Raw genomic sequence first — 19,407 nt, 5'->3', positions numbered from 1 at the left:
TACACTGATTTTAATTGTAACTTGCATTTTGTTCAATTTTTAGAAATAGTTTTTAAAATATGGTGGCGAGTGCCTTGTGACTACAGATAAGGTTGTCTAGACTTTTTGTCTGGATAGAACGTGCACAAATCCATGTTTACCCTGAATAAACTAAAATCCTCTGCCTTTGAATCAACCCTTAGTTTTTTAGGATGGACAGGGTGGGGTTTTTGGAGCTCACCACACTGTGCGGTAAATCAAATTGTTAGAGATCCATTGGTGAGTGCAGCCAATATAGAAGAAAGGAGGAATCTCTCTGGCACTTCCATCCAGGTAATCTAAAACTAAATTTTGTTAGGTGAACATTAGAAAAAAAGTTGATTTACTGAAACCTGACGCGTTTCTGGTGCCTTGATGTGCCAAAAACGCATCCGGTTTCAGTATTATCAACTTTTATTAATGTTCGCCTAAGAAAATGTAGTTGTATATTACCTGGATGGATGTGCATGACAAATTCCTCCTTTCTTCTACCTTAGCTTTTTACTTTCTGTAATATTGCATTTATAAATGTTACTATATACAGTGCATATCACTAAATTAGAATATCATCAAAAAGTTAATTTATTTCAGTTTTTCAATACAAAAAGTGAAACTCATATTTTATAGTCATTGCAAACAGAGTGATCTATTTCAAGTGTTTATTTCTGTTAATGTTGATGATTATGGATTACAGCCAATGAAAACACAAAAGTCATTATTTCAGTAAACTAGAATAATTAACAAAAACACCTGCAAAGGCTTCCTAAGCGTTTTAAAAAGGTCCCTTAGTCTGTTTCAGTAGACTCCACAATTATGGGGAAGACTGCTGACTTGACAGATGTCCCGAATGCACTCATTGACACACTCCACAGGGTTCCAGTTTTCATTTGAAATCAAGAGTCTGGAGGAAGAGTGGAGAGGCACACAATCCAAGCTGCTTGAGGTCTAGTGTGAAGTTTCCACAATCAGTGATGGTTTAGGGAGCCATGTCATCTGCTGGTGTAGGTCCACTGTGTTTTATCAAGACCAAAGTTGGCACAGGTATCTACCAGGAAATTTTAGAGCACTTCATGCTTCCCTCTGCCGACAAGCTTTTTGGAGATTGAAATGTCATTCTCCAGCAGGACTTGGCACCTGTCCACACTGCCAAAAGTACCAATACCTGGTTTACAAACAACAGTATCACTGTGCTTGATTGGCCAGCAAACTCATCTGACCTTAACCCCATACAGAGTCTATGGGGTATTGTCAAGAGGAAGATGAGACACCAGACCCAACAATGCAGACGAGCTGAAGGCTGCTATCAAAGCAACCTGGGCTTCCATAACACCTCAGCAGTGCCACAGGCTGATCGCCTCCATGCCACGCCGCATTGATGCAGTAATCGATGCAAAATGAGCCCCGACCAAGTATTGAGTGCATTTACTGAACATACATTTCAGTAGGCCAACATTTCGGATTTTAAAATCATTTTTCAAGCTGGTGTTATAAAGTATTCTAATTTAATGAGATAATGACTTTTGTGTTTTCATTGGCGGTAAGCCATAATCATCAACATTAACAGAAATAAACACTTGAAATAGATCATTCTGTTTGTAATGACTCTATATAATGAGTTTCACGTTTTGTATTGAAGAACTGAAATAAATTAACTTTTTGATGATCTAATTTTGTGAGAAGAACCTGTATGCACTAGCATTTTGAATGATAAAGGTAATGTTTGTGCACAAGGTCTGTGTACACATTGTACATGAACAGCATTTGATTGATTGTTCTCAGATGACATGGTTGCACTAGCACTTTTATGTGCTTAAATAATAACAATATATAAACATAGAGGTTCACTATTATCCCATCCTGTTACGCATTTGGTGATCAGCTGCCATAAACACCTGAGCCTTTGACTTTTCTGATTTAGGCTGTGTGCCCACGATGCGTTTTTTAAGCGTTTCCTTAGCGGCAAAAACGCTGCAGAAGCGCTTAAACGCATGGTAGAAGGCCAGCCATGTTCCCCAATGATAATCCGCATGTGCTGTGCACATGCTGCGGAAATTTCCGCTGCGGATTATCATTGCGGAAAAAAACGCAGCACTACCAATTATTTTGCGGAAGTGCTGCGTTTTCGCCACCATTGACTTGCATTAGAATGCGTGCATTCTGCTTCACTAGATAAGCACATGCGGAATACATGCGTTCAATGTGCGGATGGTACCCAGGTCTAGAGAAGAGGAGACTCTCCTCCGGACCCGGGTACCATAGAAACTCTGAAAAAAAGAATAAAATAAAAAATAAAGATTATACTTACCTTCTGATGGCCCACGTTGCACTCGTCCTTTCTTGCCGGCAGATCGCGATGGACTGAAGGACCTGCGCTGACGTTATAGTCATGTGACGGGTCACGCGACGCTGACGTCGGCAGGTCCTTCAGTGTACCGCTGCCTGCAGCCAGGACGGAGGGAAACAAGACACCGGGGGCCATCAGAGGGTAAGTACCGTATTTTTCGAACCATAAGACGCACTTTTTCCCTCCAAAATTTTGGAGGACAATGTGGGGTGCGTCTTATAGTCCGAATGTTGGGGGGATGTGTATATATATACGGGGTGTGGGGGGAGCGGTAGCGGTGGAGGAGCGGGGCACAGGAGGCAGCAGCTACCCGCTGCAGCCTACACTGTCCCCGCTGCTAAAGAAAATGAATATTCACTGCTCCCCACGCCTATTGGGCGTGGGCAGCACTGAATATTCATGCTCCTTAATAGCGGCACACATTAAGAGCGAAGCGCGGCTCCTGCTGCTTCCGGAATCGCGTGTGCCCACTGTTAAAGGGCATGAATATTCAACCTCTCTCCACGCCCATGGGCGAATATTCATGCCTTTTAATGAGCGGGCAGACGCGATAGCCGGTAGCAGCAGGAGCCGCAGGCTCCGCTGTGTGCCGGCTATGAAGGAGAGTGAAGTCACTGCTCCCCGCGCACACAGTCCCGGCGTGGGGAGCAGTGACTTCCGGCAGCTGATCTTTCCATGTGAGCCGCTCATGGCAGTGACGTCATGCAGGGCTCACATGGAGAGATCAGTGCAGGCAGACAGGATGCAGCGCTGGAGGAGAGAAGAAAGGTGAGTACGAGTGTTTATTTTTTTTTTTGTATGTGCATCTTGATGGGGATTAGGGGGACCATGCATACCAGGACAGGGATTAGGGGTGCCATGCATACCAGGATAGGGATTAGGGGTGCCATGCATACCAGGATAGGGATGAGGGGTGCCATGCATACCAGAATAGGGATGAGGGGTGCCATGCATACCAGGACAGGGATGAGGGGTGCCATGCATACCAGGACAGGGATGAGGGGTGCCATGCATACCAGGACAGGGATGAGGGGTGCCATGCATACCAGGACAGGGATGAGGGGTGCCATGCATACCAGGACAGGGATGAGGGGTGCCATGCATACCAGGACAGGGATGAGGGGTGCCATGCATACCAGGACAGGGGTGAGGGGTGCCATGCATACCAGGACAGGGGTGAGGGGTGCCATGCATACCAGGATTGGGGATGATGGGTGCCATGCATACCAGGATTGGGGATGAGGTGTGTCAGGCATACCAGGATTGGGGATGAGGTGTGTCAGGCATACCAGGATGAGGACCACGTTTTAAAGGCATGAGGGGGCATATATACCAGGATGGGGGATATTGTCAGAATTGGGGGACATTACCCCTATACCAGTGTCAGCAGAAGACCCCCTCCCCCTTAAGAGTGCATCATGACCACATTTTTTGCTTACATTTTTTTTTTTTTTTTTTATTATTATTTTCCTCCTCTAAAAACTAGGTGCGTCTTATGGTCCGGTGCGTCTTATAGTCCGAAAAATACGGTATATATTTATTTTTTTATTTTTTACCATTCTTTTACGGTCACACTATATAAATCCATGCCGTTTGCATGGATTTATATAGTGTGACCAAGTTGACAAGCACTTTCCAAGTGATGCTAAAATCGCTTGGAAAGCGCTTGTCAACCCGCATGCGGAATTCAAGTGAAGAACACTTCACATCCGCATGTCCCTGGCAGGAAAGCGCATGTACAATCCGCATGCGTTTTTTCTGCCAGGGAGATGCAGAAACGCTCAGGAAAAATCCTGAGCATTTCTGCATCGTGGGCACATAGCCTTAATGTAATGATCTTTTGTGCATGGTTTGTCTAGATATAATGAACTTTTTTGATTTTATTACATACTGGTGGACTTGGATTCTGTTTTCTGTTGGAAAAATATATGCTGGGAGTGTCCATTTGGATTGCCTGTATAGGACATCCTTAAAGGCGTTTGGCCATACCAATAATTTGTTTATAGTGTCACTAGTTCAGTTGATTTGGACTCTGGCCATGTAAAGGTATTGCTGGAGTTGTCTTTGAAAGAGCTAGATGTGCACATTAATAGTTCAGGGGCTTGGGGTGATGAAATCAAATTGACAGATTCCCTTTAAAGCACACCTGTCAGCAGGATTGTGCTCAGTAGTTTAAACTACATACCTACACTTTAAGGTGGGCGACATTACACTTATTTAATATGATACCTTGGTTGATGAAATCCATAATGATATGCTCGTGCTTCGGGCCCTCCTGTGGGGTGGGCTCTATCTGGTGCTCTGCTTACATATTCATCTGTATGCTCTTATGGCAGGTCACTGTGCCTTCACTAACCTGCCTCCTATTTTACCTAGCCCCGCATTACTAGATGCATTATGTGAATATCTTCAAACTGAAAGTAAAGATTATACAAGAACCACTGGACGGATTTCATCAACCAAGGTATCATTTTAATTAGTATAACTGCACCCACCTGACAGTGTATGTAGTTTACTGAGCAGAATCCTGCTGACAAGTGCACTTTAAATCTAAGGTTCCATTTACCCAGGTCAATAATTTTTAAACACTAGTTCTCGATTATTATCATGTGTAAACAGGTCAGCGATCTCTCGGCAAATGAGCAAAACGCTTGTTTATCAGTTGAATGAATTGTTTATTTCGGCTTTAAAAATCATGGTTTTGTTATTAATATGCAAGATGAGGATCAGGGCTATGACTGCACCCGAGAGATCAACATAGGTGGGGTCCTATGTTGATCTTTCGGGTACTGTCATAGACCTGTTCCTGATCTTGCAGGTATACCAGCACCCAACCTTGTCCCTTCTGTAACCAGCAGTTTAACTCCTAGGGTGCTGTTGTCAATAGCCACTGCGACATGAAAGTGGTTAAGTATATAAGTAAGGAATCTCCTTTTACGTAGTGCGATTTTGTGGTGCTAATGGATTTCTATGATTCTGGCTGAGTTAGTTCTCAATAGAGAGCCTGCAGTACAAAAGAGCAGACTCATCCATGTTCTAGTCCTAAACTGAAACTAAACAAAGCCCAACAATTTTTGTTAAATTAATATTGGTTTAATGTATAAAAAAAAGTAAATTAAATATGCAATTTTTACATTACCCTGAGCTATTAAATTATCTTGGTTTTTAATCCAAGCAAATAATACTGTACAAAATGAAACAGGCAGAGTTGCGTTTTTTATTTTTTCCATGCCATCCATCGAGAATGTACTAAAAATTGATCAAAGGTTTGTATGTTGCACAAAATGATTCCAATAAAAAAGGCAACTCATTCAGCGTTCTCATAGCTCACTGGCTTTGCAGGCCACCAGTAGCCCATGGCTGCTAGTACTGTACTGCATGACTGTGAGTCCAATACTGAAGTGAGCTAAAACAGTGCTTGATTAGCAGCTCCGTCTGCCATGTCTGCTAGTCTATCACTGTGCTCCATAGAGTATAACAGAGGTGGAATCTGATACTTCACTGTGCTGGCAGACCATCTTTCTTCGAACAAGACTGTTTTGAGCTGCTTCTCCGAGTGTAACAAAAAGGCTGGCGAAAAAGAAACCCCTCTAAGTGGAGAAAGAAGAAATATTACAAATTTTCTCATTGATCCGTATTATTAGTTTATGCAACGTGTTACGGATCCGGGTGGTGGAACCTCTGTGCTGCGGTGCAAGGAGGGGCGTAACTAGGTATCAACTCGGACCGACCAAGGCCGTACGGCGGCTCAATCGACTCCGTGACCAGGGAAGGACCGAGCAGAGGGACCAGGTGCTACTCTGGGGACCGACCTTGTATGAGAGCAGATGACTACCACGGGTCAGAAGGCAAGGACTGACCGGTACAGCAGATGAACACGGCAGGCAGGCTGACGGGTGATCCGGGCTGACTGACTGGCAGGCACGGCTGGTAACAGGCAGGTGCTTCTAGGTAAGCGGGCAGGCACGGCAGGTAACAGGCAGGAGCCTCCAGGTAGGCTGGCAGGTATGCACGGCAGGTAACTGGCAGGTGCTTCCAGGTAAGCAGGCGGACAGAGCCCATAGACAGACTGGCGGACTGGACTGTAGACAGACTGTTGGGCTGGAGAGTAGACAAGCAGACGGACTGGACTTGTAGTCAGGCTAGCGAGCTGGACCTGAGGGCTGAAGCAGAGTATCACACACAAAGCTACAACCTTGCACGGGCACCTCCATATTGGAGGAGGTGCCTTTTATAGGGGAAGTCCTCCGGCCATTGGCCGGGGACTTTTTAGGACGGCGCGCGCGGCCCCTTTAAGAGGGAGGGAGCGTGTGCGCGCCCTAAGCACAGAGCCGGGGAGGCTGCGTGCACCAGCAGCAGCTGCAGGGAGACAAGAAGACGCCGTAGCAGGACCGCGGCGGTAAGGGGGATGGCGTCTCTGCCGGGCAGGAGGCAGAGATGCCGATGCTGCACAACGTTTGTTTTAACAGTGACCGTTTTAACCATTTTTGATACTGGTGATTTAAATAGCGGTAAAAAAAATTCTCTTTTGAATATTCAAATTATTTTGCATCTTTTTTTTGTAATGATACATGGGGCTTAATTTTTGTTATTTTCACACACTTTCACCCTTCACCTCCCCCAATATCGGTGGGAAAATAAAGCAAATGCATCACTGACTATATATATTTGTGTGTGTGTGTGTGTGTGTATATGTGTGTGTATATATATATATATATATATATATATATATATATATATATATATATATATCTCTATATATATATATATATATATATATATATATATATATATATCTCTCCACAACCACTAAGGACCACTGAAATACATTTTTTTTTATATACATCTGATATGAGGGGTTTTTTTTTGTCAGGGACGGGGCAATAAACAGTAGTTTGGATTGGCAATGTTTTTGTTTTTCAATTACTTTTTTACTTAATTTTTCCATATTTTTCTTTTTTCCCCTGTAACTGGGGCAGATATATTTGCCCCAGTTACAGTGGAAATGGAGCATCCTGGCTGCTAGTAGAGCTTAAGGCTATGTGTGCACGTTCAGGATTTGAATGCAGAAATTTCTGCAGTGGTTCTGCATCTCTTGGCAGGAAAAACTCGCGTTTTGCTGCCATTTTGACAAGTTTTTGGAGCTAAATAAAGATGTTTGAAAAAAAAAAACGTGGAACATCACTTCAACCCTTGGAAAACCGTCAGATCTCGGGTGAGTATATTGGTTAATTTAAATGATTAAAGAATGTGGCTGTTGTATTTTAAATAAAGTGTTTACTCTCTCTGTGTGTTTTATTTAACTCCTTTACTTTAGTTTAATTAGCTTTTGGTAATGAAAGTGTCTGACACCTTGTCATCACCAAATAAAAGGGCTAGGTGTCAGCTAATCCCATACACCCAATCTCATTAGCATTTCCATTCATGTCATTTCTGGGGCAGCAAGGTGCCATTAGGCAAACATGTTCCATGGCTATTATTAACAGCTCACAGCTGTTTCATTAGCCACTACGTCCTCTAACAGCAACAAGCAGCGCTTTGGACGCAGTGAATTTTCGTTGCGTCCAAAACGCTGTGTTCTAATGCCGCACTTTTGTTGTCAATACATGCAGATCCACCGCATACAATGACATTTCAACTGGTCAAAATCTGCAGCGGAGACTAGTGTGCCCGCTACAGAAATTGACATGCTGCAGGTGAGTTTGGGTACGTGGCCACGATCCGTGGCCGCTGCGGGTTTGAAGCTGTGTTTATGCACAGTCAAACCCGCAGCGTCCAGATGTTACAGCATAGTGGATGGAATTTCTAGAAATCCCATGTCCACTATGCATGCATCTGAAGCTGCGGATCACCCGCGGACAATGACATATGGCGCGTCTTTCAGGACCGCAGCATGCCAAATTCTCTTGCGGAGTATCTAGTCTCCGCAACAGAAATTTGACCACTAGAATGTATTGAATGCGGTAAATCCGCATGGTTCAGTGAACATGTGTGGATTTACCGTATATTCCGGCGTATAAGACGACTTTTGAAGACTGAAAAATCTTCTGTCTAGTCTGGGGTCGTCTTATACGCCGGTAATGCTTTTGAACTTTCAGAAATTGACATGCGGGGATACTCTGGGGGTGTTAATAAGCTGCCGTGGCCGTATCCCTGCCATGTCGGAGTTAATATAAGGTGGAGGGAGTTAAAATACGGCGGCGGTAGGTCCAGACAGTCAGCGCTTCTGTGCTGAAACTGACACATCGCTGCGTATTCCCAGCTCCGGACACAGCGCAGGACTTCTGTGCCGACAGTTTTCACTTGTCACAGAAGCGGTGCGCTGTGTCCGGAGCAGGGAAGTTCGCATCGCTTCTGTGACAATGTATGAAAAGCCGGCAATTCAGCAGCGGCATAAGCCAGCACCCGACAATTTAGAATAGAAAGAATAGAGCATCACACATAGATTAGATATAGAAACATGTCAGTCACATATATATGAAGTACAGTGACAGTATTGCTTACTGTACTTGTCATTTAGTGTAAAGGTTTTATTAAAACAAATATTAGTGTTTTCATGCACCATCTCTTTAAAAAAGCCGGCCGGCAATTCAGCATCTGTACCCGACAATTTATAACAGAAAGATAGAGCATCACACATAGATTAGATAGATAGAAACATGTCAGTCACATATATAAGAAGTACAGTGACAGTGCTGGTTACTGTACTTGTCATCTAGTGTTAAAATAACGGATTTATTTAAAAAAAAATTGGCGTGGGGTTCCCCTTAATTTTAGTCTCTAGCGGAGGTTAAGCAGACAGCTGGGGCAGATGTTTGAAGCCTGGGAAGGGGGTAATACCCACGGAGCTTCCCAGGCTACTAATATCAGCCCCCAGCTGAATACTTAGCCTTTACTAGCTATTAAAATGGGGGACCCCCCCCAAAAAATGACGTGGGGTCCCCCCTAATTTAATAGCTAGCAAAGGCTAGGCAGACAGCTGGGGGCTGATATTAATAGCCCAGGAAGGGAGCCATGAATATTGGCCCCCTCCCAGGCTAGAAACACCAGCCGTCAGCCGCCCCAGAAATGGCGCATCCATAGGATGCGCCAATTCTGGCACTTAGCCTCGCTCTTCCATGCTGCCCTGGTGCGGTGGCAGGGGGTAATATAAGCTGACATCAACCCCAGCCCTAATGCCAGCTGACATCAAGCCCAGGTTAGTAATGGAGAGGCGTCTATAAGACACCCCCATTACTAACCCCATAGTAAAAGTTAAAAAAAACACAAACACCCAGAATAAAGTCCTTTAATTGAAATAAAGACACAATTCTTTATTGTTCTAAATTAAACCATACTTACCATCACGCCAATTCCAGCTGAAGCCAACGATCTCCTGCAATAAAAGAAAAATAATAAAGCAACCTCATCCTTACCTCTCCATGGTTCCCAGGACCGGTCCAGCTCTGCTACATCGAGATGACAGGCTGGACCGCAGCAGAACGCTGCCATCCAGCCTGTCATCCCGCAGACACTGAGAAGCGCAGGCATGCTTGCGCTCCTCAGTGTCTCGCTGTGACGGCATCCAGATGAGCCGACAATGAACTCAGCTCACCTCCTGGACGTCCGTCACTGACAGCGTGGGAAACTTCTACTGCGCATGCGGGGAGCAGGAGAATTTTCCCACGCTGTCAGTGACGTGCATGAGGTGAGCCGAGTTCATTGGACATGATCTCGGCTCATCTGGATGCCGTCACAGTCAGACACTGAGGAGCACAAGCATGCCTGCGCTTCTCAGTGTCTGCCGCATGGCAAGCTGAACGGCAGCGTTCTGCTGCGGTCCAGCCTGTCATGTGAATGTAGCAGAGCTGGACCGGTCCTGGGAACCATGGAGAGGTAAGGATGAGGTTGCTTTATTATTTTACTTTTATTGCAGGAGATCGTTGGCTTCAGCTGGAATGGGCGTGATGGTAAGTATGGTTTAATTTAGAACATTAAAAAATTGTGTCTTTATTTCAATTAAAGGACTTTATTCTGGGTGTTGTGTTTTTTTTAATTACTTTACTAGAAATTCATGGCGGTCATGTCTAATATTGGCGTGACCCCATGAATTTCGGGCTTAGGGCCAGCTGATAATGCCAAGCTGGCCTTAACCCCTTTATTACCCAGTGAGCCACCACACCAGGGCCCTGGATGAGTTGGGTACAGCGCCAGAAGATGGCGCTTCTATGAACGCGCCATTTTCCGGGGTGGCTGCGGACTGCAATTTGCAGCGGGGGGGGGGGGGCCAGAAAGCTTGGGCCTCCCTGCGCTGCAGATTCCAGCCCCCAGCTGCCTAGTTGTACCTGGCTGGACACAAAAATAGGGCGAAGCCCCACGTCTTTTTTTTTTAAATTATTTCATGAAATAATTAAAAAAAAAAAAGGGCTTCCCTATATTGTTGTGTCCGGCCAGGTACAACTAGGCAGCTGGTGGTTGGGGGCAGCCCGTTCCTGCCTGCTGTACCTGGCTGGACACAAAAATATGGCGAAGCCGACGTCAACATTTTTGGGAAAAATTAATTACAAAATTAATAATACTTTAGCGACTGCATCTTTATTAACCCCTCAATTGTCATTTAGTGTTAAAATAAAGGATTTTTTAAAAAGAAAATTGGCGTGGGATCCACCATCATTATAGTCTCTAGCGGAGGTTAAGCAGACGGCTGGGGCAGATGTTTGAAGTCTGGGAAGGGGGTAATACCCACGGAGCTTCCCAGGCTACTAATATCAGCCCCCAGCTGAATACCTAGCCTTTACTAGCTATTAGAATGGGGGACCCCCCCAAAAAATGACGTGGGGTCCCCCCTATTTTAATATGTTTATGAGTGACAGTTTTCCTGCTATATACCTGCATGTCATAAGAATTTAAATTAAAAAAAGGACCATGTTAAATTCAAATCTGTTTTTTTTTTTAATTTTTACCGGTGTTTGGTATGCGTTGGAAAAGGGGTAGTCTTATACGGTGAATATATCCTAAACTCTATATTTTAACAGGAAAGTAGGGGGGTCGTCTTATACACCAGGTCGTCTTATACGCCGGAATATACGGTACCTGCTTTCAATAGGATGCAGTGTTTTGGATGCAGCTAAAATATGCTGCATCCAAAGCGCTGCTACGTCCGGATCGTGGGCACATAGCCTAAAATGTTAAAAAAAAAAAAAAAAAAATGGCGTGGGCTCCCGTGTCATTTTTATAACCAGTAGAGGGAAAGCCGACCGCTGGGGGCTGATATTAGTAGCCGGGGAAGGGGCCATTAGCCAATAATGTTCCCTGGCTATTAATAACAGCCCACAGCTGTTTGCTTAGCCTTTACTGGCTAGATTACAGGAGGACCCCAGAAAAAAATTGACATAGGGTCCCCCTATAAAATCTAACCAGAAAAGGCTAAACAGACCGCTGCGGGCTGATGTTAATAGCCAGGGAAGGGGCAATGGATACTAGCCCCCTCCGCAGCTAATAATATCACCCCTCAGCAGTCCCAGAAATGGCGCATCCATAAGATGCCTCCGCTCTTCCCACTGCCGTATAGCGGTGGCGAGTGGGGTAATAGGGTTGGGGTTCATGTCAGGCTTGTATTGGCTGCTGACATGAAGCCCAGGTCAGTAATGGAGGGCATCTATAAGACGCCCTCATTACCAACCTCGTAGTTAAGGGTATCAACGTTTTTTCAATAAAGACACCGCCAGAATAAAGTATTTTATTAAAATAAAATTACACATGGTTTTAAAACAATTTTTATTCTTTCAATCACCGAATCCCTCGATCTTGTGTAAAAAAAAAAAAAAAAAAAAAAAAAAAGAAACAAAAATAAAAAACAACCATATCCCTCACCTGTCAGTGTACCGCCGGGATGATCACGTCTCTGGGGGACGTCAGGAGGACAGCGGGACACCGGGGGACGCCGGACAGGTGAGGATGAAGGTTTGTGTGTGTGTGTGTGTGTGTGTGTGTGACTACTGCTCTCCTCAGCCGCTCCGCTCACCCTGTTATCAGTGGAAGCGGCGGTCGGATGATGGGAGAAATAATCTTCTTCCCCTGCCCGGGTACCATTCTTTGAGCGTTTTTGCCCTGCAGAAACGCTACAAAGAATAGATATGCTGTGTATTTTAAAGCAATGACCATCCTGAGCGGAAAATTCCGCATCATGTGCACAGCACATCAGGATTGTCATTGCATTAGCTGGCAGACGGATTACCTGGCGTTTTTGATGCATTTCCGCGCAGAAAAAACGCCATGAAAACGCATCAAAAACGCTCAGTGTGCACATAACCTAAGCCCTGTGTATATAGCGATAAAGAAAACCGAAATGGTAAGTGGACCACCCATACCTTATCTATGGCAATCTGTAATTAATTAATGTTATATAAACTATTTCATGAACTCTGTAAAACCAAAACAAAACCCAAACTTTGCAATATTGCTATTGTGTTTTGCCTCACCACACAAAAAAAATAGAAAAGCTAATCAGTAAATTATATGTACTTTAAAATGGTTCCATTAAATATAACCGCAAAAAAAAAAAAAAACAACCCCTCACATGACTTCTTTGAAAGGAAAATAAAAATGTTAGGGTTTCTTCAAATATGACAATGAAAAAATAAAAATGGCAGATCTTTAAGATGCAAAATAGGTGAATTGTTAAAGGGCTATTTTTTCATGTATGCTTAATTTGATCTATTAATTTTTATCCACAGGTGCAGGTGTAATTCGAGCTGTGAAGTTGTGTTTTCAAACCCTGTACTTGATGATATCTCTGCTTGAGCACAGGTAGGCTACCAGGTCACTTCTACTATTTGGTTCTGCTCTCACATCATAGTAGTTCTGCTGCTGTAAAAAAAAAAAAATACCACTTTGCCCCTTCTGAAACCATTTCCCTTTTATGCACTGTTTTTCTTTAAAAACTACAAACTATGGTTTATAGTTTATTTACCCTCACCAGGTTAAAGCCCCCGTCTCACATAGCGAGATCGCTGCTGTGTCACGGTTTTGGTGACGCAATAGTGACCTCGCCAGCGATGTCTCTGTGTGACACTTTGCAGCGATCAGGCCCCTGCTGTGAGGTCGCTGATCGTTGCAGAATGTCCTGGACCTTTTTTTGGTCGTTGCCCTCCCGCTGGTCAGCACACATCGCTGTGTGTGACCAGCGGGAGCAGCGATCAGGCTGGTAACCATGATAAACAGCGGGTTACTAGGGGCGCACGCGCACTTAGTAACCTGCTGTTTATCATGGTTACGAACCTGCTAAAGTGAGCGGTAACCTCCCGCTCACCGTAGCAGAGTGGTAACCATGATAAACAGCGGGTTACTAGGTGTGCGTGTGCCGCTAGTAACCCGCTGTTTATCATGGTTACCAGCCTTCTCCTGCTTCAGCAGGCTGGTAACCAGGAGCAGGACATCGTGGAAAGATTCTTTCCACGATGTCGCTGCTCCCCTGATCGTTGGTGAGCCTGCCTGTTTGACAGCTCACCAGCAACCACATAGCGACGCAGCAACGATCCCTGACAGGTCGTATCGTTGTTGTGACGGGGCCTTAAGTGCCGTGTCTTCGTTACTGCCTGGTCTCCTTTGTTTGGCTGCAGTAATAACGTCATGTAAGAGGTTAAGTAAAGCACAGTTTTTGTTTGTTTTTACAATGAACTGTGCATATAGGAAAAGGTTTTGGGAAACTGGACAAACCCCTTAAAGGGGTTATCTGGGACTGTTATTTTTTACTATGGGTGTAAGAACTAATAGGCAAGTAGTTTCTAACTACCTGCCTGTTCTACCCATCGGCCGCCGAATCGCCAGCAGGAGTGATCTGTGACTGTTCTGAGCCGGCAGAAATCTGCAGCAGGCAGGAAATTAGCATCTACCTGCCTGTTAGTTCTTTAGCCTATAGTAAAAAATAAAATGGTTCCGGATAACCCCTTTAAGTATGCTGTAGTTTATCAAAATTGTCTGTGATGAGGGCTAGAGCTACATGGCTAAGTTTGCTAGGTGTTGCTGCTACATCACAGTGCAAGTCAATTTTGGTGGAATGCGAACCTTCGCTCTCACCCCCGATGGGCATGCGACCGCAGTAAACAAGTCACAAAAAATTTGACGCTGTTAGGGTATGTGCACATGATCCTTTCTGGCAGTGCTTTGAACACAGTATACTCTATGCTGCATCCAAAGATTCACCGCATCCTATACATTGCACTGTAGAATTTCTCTTGCGGAGACTAGCGACTCCACAAGAGAAATTGACATGCTGCGGTCTGGAGGGACGCGCCGCATGTCCTTCTCCGCGGGTGAGCCGCAGGAGCAAGGAGAGGCATAGTGGGCATGGGATTTCGTGAAATCCCATCCACTATGCTGTAACATCTGGTCGCTGCGGATTTCACACAGTGCCAGTGCGCTGTGTCCAATCTGCAGCCATTCCTGACCATGTGCACGTACCCTTTAGACATTATCCTACTTGCTCGTCACAGTCGCAGTACAGTTGGGGTTTCCCCAATGGCTTGTATTGCTCTGCAATGCAACACTAGGAGAATTTGCCCATGTGACTTCTGTTAGCCAAAATCGCTGTTTTGCCATAACATAAAAGGGAAAAATGTGTTACCATAAATCATTCATTTAGGTCTTTGTGGCATGAAAATAAAACTGGTTTGGAGGTAGTGGACTGATTACTCCTAGTATGAATATTGAAATTGAGTGATCATTTTCTGCACTATTGGTGTGTACAATAGAAAACATGATGAGCTCAAAAAATACAATCATCAAATACCTTTTCAGACAACAGTTGCAAAATCCAGAAAGCTTTGGACATAGAAGCTTACAAGGCAGGGGAGGGCAATTATTTTTCCCGAGGGGCCACATGAGACCATGACTGTTGTGGAGGGTTGAACCAATAGGCTTAAATTAATTCTGCTCAATATTAATATTAATTATAATTATTATTTTATATTAAAATCACTTAATATTGAGCAGGATTAACTATGCAGACATCCCCCATTATACCGTGTGAACCCACACGCAGCCGTCCTATACATAGTATGAGCCCACACACCTATACATAGTATATAGCCTCTCTATATACAGTGTGAGCCCCCACCTAGCCTCCTAAAATACAGGTGAGCCCCCACCTAGCCCTCTATATACATGCTAACATCCCATACATGCTCCCGTTCCCCTGTCACTATGCTCTTGTCTCTGGTGCACTGACACTTCGTACAGCAGACGCGATGCAATGACGTCATCGCGTCTTCTGTCTCACACACTAATTGATGCAAGAAGGAGCTAGCGGCTCCATCCTCCACCAATGTATTCATCACTGTCTGCATCCTGAGGATACGGATAGCGGTTTCATCTAGAAACGGGCGGCAGCAGCGGGCGAGGGCATGGTGCAGCCCGTGGGCCACTGTCTTCATCCTTTTGGCTATTTGTCTGCGGCCGCACTTTGCCGAGCTCTGTTACAGGGGATAGTCTTGTTCTATTTCTTTAGGATATGTTTCCAATTAGCTGTATGTATTTTTTCAGTTAGGCTAAGGTCCCACTATCAGTATTTGATCAGTATTTTTTCTCAGGAGTGGGAGCCAAAACCAGGTGAGGAACAATCAGAGAAAAGGTATAATAAAAACAAGTCACCAATTCTGCATTTATCACCCACTCCTGGTTTTGCTTCCCACTCCTGAGAAAAAATACTGACAAATACTGATAGTGGGGCCGTGGCTTTAATTTGATAGTAGGATTTTAGATATTTTCTAGAACATAATCGGCACAACTCCTGCCTCCAATTGGTTAGCTGGCTATAAATGCATGTAAAAAAAAAAAAATGGCATGCCCTTCTTAACCACTTCGCGCCAGAGCCTGTTTTTGCCTTCGTGACCGAACCAATTTTTTCAATTCTGACCACTGTCACTTTATGAGGTAATTACTCTGGAACGCTTCAACAGATCTCCCTGATTCTGAGATTTTTTTTTGTGACATATTGTACTTCATGATAGTGGTAAAATTTCTTCAATATCACTTGCGTTTATTTGTGAAAAAATCTGAAATTTTGCGAAAATTTTGCAATTTTCAAACTTTGAATTTTCATGCCCTTAAATCAGAGAGATATGTCACAAAAAATAGTTAATAAATAACATTTCCCACATGTCTACTTTACATCAGCACAATTTTGGAACCAACATTTTTTTTTTGTTAGGGAGCTATAAGGGTTAAAAGTTGACCAGCGATTTCTCATTTTTCCAACCAAATTTACAAAAACATTTTTTTAGGGCCCACATCTTATTTGAAGTGACTTTGAGGGGCCTATATGACAGAAAATACCCAAAAGTGACACCATTCTAAAAACTGCACCCCTCATGGTGCTCAAAACCACATTCAAGAAGTTTATTAACCCTTCAGGTGTTTCACGGGAATTTTTGGAATGTGGAAGAAAACAATGAACATTTAACTTTTTTTTCACAAAAATGTTACTTTAGACCCAATTTTTTTATTTTCACAAGGGTAACAGGAAAAAATGGAATACACAATTTGTAGTGCAATTTCTCATGAGCGCGCTGATACCCCATATGTGAGGGAAAACCACTGTTTGGGCGCACTGCAGGGTTCGGAAGGGAAGGAGCGCCATTTGACTTTTTGAATGTAAAATTTGTTTGAATAATTAGCAGACGCCATGTCGCATTTGGGGAGCCCCTAATGTGCCTAAACAGTGGAAACCCCCCACAAGTGACACCATTTTGGAAACTAGACCCTTTAGGGAACTTAACTAGATGTGTGGTGAGCACCTTGCACCCCCAGGTGCTTCACAGAAGTTTATAATATTGAGCTGTAAAAATAAAATTTTCACATTTTTCCCACAAAAAATGTTTTTCATTCCCTAATTTTGCATTATCCTAAGGATAACAGGAGAAATTGCACCATGAAATTTGTGGTGCAATTTCTCCTGAGTACGCAGATACCCCATATGTGGGGGAAAACCACTGCTTTGGTGTACGGCAGGGTTCAGAAGAGAAAGGAGCGCTATGTTGGCTGGGATAGGTGGCTGACACCATGTCACATTTGAAGAGTCGCTGACATGCCAAAACAGCAGAAACCCCCACAAGTGACCCCATTTTGTAAACTACACCTCTCAAGGAATTCATCTAGGGAAGTAGTGAGTATTTTTTAATTTTTTAATTTATACCATTGGGCAGTGAAGAAAACATAATTATATTTTTGCCACAAAAAAATGTTTTACCCTCAGATTTTACATTTTCACACAGGGCAATGGGTAAAAATGGTGCCGAAATGTGTCACACAATTTCTTCTAAAAGTGGCAATACCCCATATGTGGCTGTATCGTACCGCTCAGCCATACGGCGAGATCTGGGAGGGACGGAGTGCTATTTGACAATTGGAGAGCAAATTATTGTAGAATAGGCATTTGGATTTGGGAGCACAACATTTTCTGAATTTCTTTTGGGGGGCAAGGGTCATTTCGCTTTTCCAGAGCCTTTCTGCTGCCAGTAACTTGGAAGTCCCTTATATTTTTAACAGATGACGGACCTGAGTGGGGACTAGCTTTTTTTGAGGACTGAGTTGAAGCTTTTATTAGGAACATTTTACGTAACATTTATCCGGCGCTCTAGGCTGAGCACTTACATCGGGGTTTCCATCTAAATTTCCAAGTAATGTAATTCAGATGAAACCCCTGCGGGATCCATTCACTGTAATGAGGCAGCAGAGTTACTCTGGACTCTGTCTGGCCTCTGTTTAGCGGTGTCCTTTTTTTCAGAAGTGCACAAAACTGTGGCCAACCGCACTTTTATGCACGCCTGAAACAAATGACACCGTGGGATCACAGGCCAGATGGCATCCACAGTGGCCTATATCTGCCTCATTACAGGGAATCTTCCGTCATGGGTTCCGTCTGAATCACGTATTTCAGAGATTTACATGGAAACTCTGGTGTAAGTGCTCAGCGCAGAGCGCAGGATAAATGTGAGCAGAGCCTTACTGCGATCTTTGGGAGACATAATAAACCAATCAGTAGCAGGTGAAGAATTGGTTTTATTTATTTTTTGTGCCGTTCCTTGTGCGGTATCAGTGATGAGATTACTTTATTCTTCGGATTGGTGCGATTACAGAGATACCAGATTTTTATCGGGGTTTTATGATTGACAGCTGTCACACACTAAGACATTTTTTTTTTTTTTTTGCAAAATCTAGTTTTTGCATCGCCATATTTTGAGAGCTATAATTTTTCCATATTTCGGCCGACAGAGTCATGTGACGGCTTGTTTTTTTGCGGGACGAGTTGACATTTTTATTGGTACCATTTTTGGGTACGTGACATTTTCTGATCGCTTTCTATTCCGTTTTTTGGGAGGTAAAATTAACAAAAACGAACAATTCAGGAATTTGTTTTTTGAGGTTTTTTTTATGCTGTTCTGCGTGTGGTAAAAGTGATAAGGCAGCGTTATTCTTCGGGTCAGTAAGTTTACAGCGATACTACACTTACTGTATTTTTTTTATGTTTTGGCGCTTTTACACAATAAAACAATTTTATAGAAAAAAATATTTTTTTTGCATTGCTTTATTCTGAGAGCTATAACTTTTTTATTTTTCGGCTGATGGAGTTGTATGGCGGCTTTTTTTCTTGCGGAACAAGATGACGTTTTCAGCAGTACCATTTTTATTTCCATTTTCCTTTTTTGATCGCCTTTTTTTCCACTTTTTGTTTGGCGATATGATGAAAAAGCATAGTTTTTTGCACCGTTTTTTATTTATTTTTATTACGGTGTGCACAGAAGGAGTTAATTAGTGTGACCGTTTTATAGATCGGGTTGTTTCGGACGCGGCGATACCAAATATGTGTACTTTTTTTGTTTTTGCATAAATATACGGATTTATTGATTTAATATCTTATTTATTTATTTTTTATTTTGTGACTTTTTTTTTAAACAGTTTGAAAACATTTTTTTTACTTTTTTTTTTTACATTTTTACTTAGTCCCTGTATGGGACATTAATTTTTATTTTTCTAATCACTGATCTCATGCAATGTAATAGATATAT

At 43.4% G+C, this 19,407-nt stretch overlaps 2 protein-coding genes across 4 annotated transcripts in view; one reads left to right on the top strand and one right to left on the bottom strand.

Moving 5' to 3' along the window:
• PURG (purine rich element binding protein G) overlaps positions 1-19,407 on the top strand; it is an 86,233-nt gene that overhangs the window by 37,622 nt on the left and 29,204 nt on the right. For all 3 annotated transcript variants that reach the window (XM_073636948.1, XM_073636949.1, XM_073636950.1), the window contains one exon: positions 13,078-13,150. The gene's annotated coding sequence lies outside the window, so the exon portion shown is untranslated. The remainder of the gene's footprint in view (positions 1-13,077; positions 13,151-19,407) is intronic.
• Positions 1-19,407, bottom strand: part of WRN (WRN RecQ like helicase) — a 202,690-nt gene that overhangs the window by 179,789 nt on the left and 3,494 nt on the right. The window lies entirely within an intron of this gene.

This window comes from Phyllobates terribilis, unplaced genomic scaffold (assembly GCF_046119375.1).
Source record: "Phyllobates terribilis strain yellow unplaced genomic scaffold, ASM4611937v1 Scaffold_1__5_contigs__length_1240528914, whole genome shotgun sequence".
NCBI lineage: Eukaryota > Metazoa > Chordata > Amphibia > Anura > Dendrobatidae > Phyllobates > Phyllobates terribilis.
The sequence above is the reverse complement of the archived record's forward strand: the minus strand, read 5'-3'. Positions and strand labels throughout refer to the sequence as shown.